This window comes from Triticum aestivum, chromosome 7B (assembly GCF_018294505.1).
Source record: "Triticum aestivum cultivar Chinese Spring chromosome 7B, IWGSC CS RefSeq v2.1, whole genome shotgun sequence".
Classification (NCBI taxonomy): domain Eukaryota; kingdom Viridiplantae; phylum Streptophyta; class Magnoliopsida; order Poales; family Poaceae; genus Triticum; species Triticum aestivum.
In genome coordinates, this window is record NC_057813.1 from 727,262,116 (window position 1) to 727,268,170 (window position 6,055).

A 6,055-nucleotide genomic window follows, 5' to 3' on the forward strand; every position below is an offset into this window, starting at 1 on the left:
AGTAGCCAACGATTTCCTCTTGATCTTTGTGAAGGAAACAGAGCATAGCAAAACTGCAGCTCAAGGGATTACAAGCGAAGGACAGATCTAGAAGCATCCAACATGCAATCCAGATAAACCAATACTGTTTATAAATTTAAAAGACCATTTGTGGATGTAAAAAGATCATACATAAATTACAGATCGAGTGATTACATGATAGAGATGGAGCAACAATCAACTAGCAATCCACCGGTGATGCAGAGGCAACACACAGGCATGGTGAAAGACATGAGAGGAGAAGGGATGGTTGAAATCGCATTGGCAGCTCACCTACAGCAGGGGAGAAGACCGGACCTCAGGCTGTGGTCGAACGGAGAAACAGCTAGGAGGAAGAAGTCATGGCGGTGAATCACTTCGTCCCGGCGGTCGGCGGACGAGCGGCAACAGAATAGATCGAGCCGCCGCCACCCCTTCTGTGTTTATATATACAGATCCTAACCTAATCTCTCCGTTCCTCCCGCCGGCAAACTGCCCACAATCATCTCGCAATCTTCTCGCGATTCTCTCGCCACCTTCCCGCATGCTAGCACCCTCCCGTTGCATCTCCGGTCCGCCTTGCTCCGCCTAGCGCCGCCCCCTCACTGCTTTTCTCCGCTTCCTTAGTGCCTAGGCGCACGCCTTGCTCCGCCTAAGCGATGGGCCCGCCTAGAGGACCGATTAGGCCCAAAGCTACGCGATGGGCCCGCCTAGAGGACCGATTAGGCCCAAAGCTACGCGATGGGCTATCGCCGAGCGCTTCAGCGCGCTGAGGGGTACGCCTAATAAGGCTTTTTCCAACCCTGGAGCTCATCCGGCGGGGCTGCTGGCCAGCGCAGCTCCTGTCGTTCTGGAGCACGGGGACGGGAGGGACCCGATTGCTTTTGTAAAAATTTACAAGGACCTGATCGCTGTTTCTTAAAACAGACAGTCCCGAATGTCAGCTAACGGTCAAACAGACGGTTGGTTTAGGTGCGGGCCTGACCTGTCATAAACCTGTTTAATTTTTTAACAATTGGGGTTTTGGGTTTTTTGAAACAGCCGACCCCTAATTTGGTAGTTATCAACGAAAAAAATAAAATTGGTAGTTTTTTGAAACCCTAACCCGTAAAGTAGTAGTTTTATGCTATTTACTCGGAATAACATGATAAAACACACTAATGAAAATCAACAAAAAAATTGCATCAGCTGTTTAACAGTGCCGCCGTGCCGTCTATGCATCCAGGGAACTGCAAGAACCACAATATGAATATAAGATACACCTTGGATGGTCGAATCAGTGATGAACGCGAGCAAAGCGGGTTGGCGGCGACCAGGCGTCGATGCCCAATGGATTGAAGTCGCGGCTAACTGACGATCCGAAGTACTAGGAAGGAAACTAGGATTTAGGAGACAAGGGAAAATAAGCGCTGAGCATGCTTTCGCGAACAGAGGAAGCGTCGGTGGCCGCTGGGAATCGCTCCATGATTAGGAAGGGGATCAATCATTCCTTTTGACGTGAATCACTCCTTTTTTTTCTGGACGGAAACAAAGGAAGGTGTCCCTGCGACCTACTGCGTGCGTACGAGCGCCTCGTGGTGGGTTAGACCGAGCCGGCCAGCCCATACAATTTTTCGCTGATCACCAGAAATTTTTGGGCCATAGCCACCCTACGTAACATATCTGGGGAGGGGCCCCTGGATTCTGGGGGCCTGGGGTGCTGATTGTGCTGAAGCTTGTGGTGGCAGTTCTCTTTCCACTTCTCGTTGTGTGTGATGTAGGTGTGATGAAGATGTGAGACCATTTTCGTTGTCCGAATGATGTATATAAGGTCATATTATAGTACTTTTGGGATGATGAACTATGTGTAATGTGGTGGTTGTGTGTATGTTCAAACATCAAATTTGATCGTATACTTTGGAGACTGGCAGCATTCAGTGCATTGGATGGGCTCGTCGTCTAGTTGCGGCCTCGACACCTGATTCGAGTGCCATTGTTGTTCCCCTCTACAGTTTCTGGTCTCTGGTTTCTTCGTTGCCTTCTCAGCAGCTAATGTGGAACTGGCAGTCGCTAGTACCATTGTGCGCGCGTTTTTTTGAGATAAAAATGTTGTCTGCTCGTGGGACGTTAAATTGGCGGCTGTTTCTGACGGGCCGTCATGGGCTTCTTTTTTGCATCGCGGTTCCGCGCCCGCAGTCATGGCCTTGTTTTACCTTGGCCGATCAAGTGGAAGCTACTTTGTTTGTTTTTCTTCTTTTGAGAAAAGGAAGCTACTCTAGGGAGCTCCTAGTCAGCGCACTCAGCGCCGGTTTACGTACTGGCGCTCGAAGGGGAAACTACTGGGCCGGCCCAGCAAAACTACCGATCGACGCATGTGACGCTTGAACGAGATGTCAGTCATTCGCTCGCTCGCTGTTTTTTATAGCAGTTCGCTCATTCACTTCTGATGCTTTGCTTTGTCTAAAAAGAACTGGTTGGTTGGCTGACCATTTGGCAGTTATCCATTGACTCTTGAGAAGGTATATAAAAGGAAAAAAGCGTAAATAAGAAAAGGAGTTCACAATTTTCTTTATGGAAATATTCATCAAATTTGAAAAAAATTCATCAAATCTGAAAAAAGATTCATTGATTTGAAGAAAGTTCATCAATTCTGAAATAAAGTTCACGGATTTAGCACCAAAAAAAGAATTTTTTTTAACAAAACCGTCCCAAAAAAAGGGAAAATAAAAATAAAAAACCAAACAAAACCGTTCCACGAAAAAGAAAGAAGAATGAAGAAAACTAATAAAAAGCTGTAAGTAAACAAAAAGGTGGGGTGGCCGGGTTGGTTAGCACAGCATGCATATCACCAGGAAGTCACCCGTCGAATAATGCCCACACACGCATTGTTTCGTGTTAAAACTTAAATGAAACAAGAAAATAATGAAAGATGGGCCGGCCCAACTAGACGTGCACGTGAGCGCCCGTTTGTGAAAACAATAGAAACGGGCGCCTGAAGCGCCAAATAGTGAAATCACTAATTGAGAAGTACTCTGTGTAAAGATAACTCCCACCTTCCCATGTTGTGACAAGTAGTTTTTCCTATTTTTCCTAGATATGTTTATTCAAAATGTTTTATCTTTTAAATCGTGCGTTCAAATATCAAACTGTTTTCACCGTTAGATTCCTTGCGTTGACATGTTCAAACCTAGATCACATGTTGATAGGTTTTGACGAATTTTCTTTTCGCGAAAAAACCGAATCGGAAGCAAGGTTTTTTTTCCTTTTCAAAAGAGGCACAACCGTGCCTCTCACGAAAGCACAACCGTGCCTCTCACGAATGCAAAACTGTGCCTCTCGTAGAAGGAAAAAAAAGAGAAAACACGTTTTTTTCGTTTTCGAGAGACACGCTCGCGAAAGCAAAAAAGAACCCGCATTTTTTTCCGTTTCCGGGAGGCACGGCTGTGCCTCTCACGAAAGCACAACCATGCCTCTCGCCGAAGCAAAAAAGTGCCTCTCGCTGAAGCAAAAAAAAAAAACAGAAAACAGAAAAACCTGTTGTCCGCCTCAACTTGTTTTCTATTGTATACTTGAACTGCTCTGATGTGTACTTGAGCTGCCTATGTCACGATGCGACACCGACTGATGAAGGTGTGATTTGTAAACTTGCAATTTAAAAGGATTGAACCCTTCAGCCCAGCCATCGCATTCATCGCCTCAATCATAAACTGTTACACTTGTACCATGTTTTCGTTCTTATGCTCATATCTTAATGGGGAAGACGAGGTCTCTCTTCTACTTGCCGCATTTTCCTCTTTCTTTATTCATAAGAGGAGGGGGGGGGGGGGGGGGGGGGCATCTCGTGCGTACTTAACGTCTCCTATTAACCCACCCCCCATTTCTTCGTTTCTATGAGCCTATCTTCTTGAGCCTCCTCTTCCACACGGATGCATGTCTTCTGAGCTGCTAGCTGCATCCCTACTACATCTCATCCAGGTTAGTGCTGTCGCCCTTTGCTGAGTACTTTTGGAGCAACGAACCAGGTTAGTGCTGTTGCTCTTTGTATATATTCGTATGATTCACCTATATTTTGACACTTTCAGATCTAAAAAGTAGATAAAGCATGATATATATTTTTGAATCGGTTGAAGCAAATGCTAGATGATGGGTTGAAACCTTGAGCTACTAGCTTTGCCCCATATCATACAAGTTCATTCTTCTCACTATACTCCACGGTTATGCCCTGGGTGCTGCATAAGATGTCCAGCATCTTCTTTTGTTTCAAAATCAACATAGTATATATCAACAATATATGTGTATACGTGATTTGGTACGATAATATCCACGCTCCTTTGAGCCTTATGTGTGTTGTTGCCATCGTTGCCACATGTTCTCCATATTGATCGACTTGGCATCTCACTAACCCATCGAACATACCTGTTGAACAACCAGTTATACACCACTATCTGCTACTATTCAATTCATTGTTTCGTCAAACTTTATACCACTCTCACGTAGCATAGCAGGCCCCGTGGCAGGGACGAGGAGGGGTGGGGGGGGGGGGTACCTGGCTAGCAGGTGGTAGACTTTTGGAATCGATCTTTTTTTTTTACTAAAAATGGCATAGATGATTACGTATTTTCTTTGGGCTGAGCAGGGGCTAAAGCCCTCTTAGCCACACCCATAGGCATGTCCCTCAGCATCAATAACACCCTAACTTCATCCATCATTTGGTGAGAATAGTAATGCGGCGTATCCTTGAGTACAAGTAGCGGAACATGCCACAACATGTACTGATCAAACCGGCCACTTTGCATCGACTTTTTATGGAACATCGACTCACTATGTTGGAAATTAATTCGTGGTATAGTTTTCTGTCTTCATAAGCTTATCCTGGCAATCAAAATCTTCTTTGATCCAAGCCAAACTGCATGCCAAGTCACTGAACTTCCTCCCCTTCTGGCTAAAGTCCAAGCACTGCAATAATTCTCTTTCGATTGCAGGCTTGTAGCCTATTATTTTTACGATATCTTCTTTTTGTGTGTTGCAAAGTAGGTATAGATATGTCTAGCTTTCTTCACATGTCAACAACTTGTTGTATTATTGTATTTCAATTACGTAAAATTAAATTAGTATGTTCCAATCAGACAAAACAGAGAACAAGTGGGAGGTATCAATGCGTTGTATTATTCCGATGGACAGCTAGCATACTATACTTGAAGAGTTCCTTCTGCCCATTGACTTGCCATTTTTTGGTCAGTTGATGAATGTAATATACTAGCTTGGTCCGTCTACTAGCATTAATATAAGGGAATGAATTAAGTTACATGCAAAGATAAGCCGCCATATTTAATCCACAGTTAGCATTACGGAAGTAATCTATATGTAGAAGTTAGGTGCACGTCCTTGTTTGGATGCTTGCTCTAAGGGCATAGTTACTGGCTGTAGTTGGGTTTAAACTAATCGAGGAGACTAGGCCATTTGATTACAGAAAACAATGGGTGTCTTGCGTCTTTAATTACGGGTCCCACTTCATGTAATCATCTGAAATACTATACATCACAGCCAGTAACTGTCATGGATTTGATCCTGTCCTCCAAAGGTAAGAACAAACAAAAAAGAAAACAAATTCGGAGTTGGATTGGTTGCATAGATAAAAAAATATTATAATCCATGCCTTCCCTGATCAAAAGTTCAAATTATAATCCATTTGTCTTATAGGCTTCAATTTTTTTTTTGGTCCTAGTTCATTAATTCATTCTCCTTTTGGTTTTCAGGCCTTGTGTTAAAATTTGTTTCTTAGTTCAGGTTAAGATTTTATAGATACAAAGCTATTGCCGTGTCAGTTTGACTGATGGATTCTTTTTTTTGCATATCTTTAGTGCAGGGCTTGATCCTTCCGGTGGCAACCCCCCCCCCCCCCCCCCCCCCCCCCCGCGCCCCCGCGCCTCGAAGCTTTCGCTTTCTTGCTCTCTAGTGGACACCAGACACATATATGTACAAAAGTGACACAACCAACGACACATACATTCTTTACTTTTGCAAAGATGGCCTCTCATATAGTTCTTTGTTTAAACAG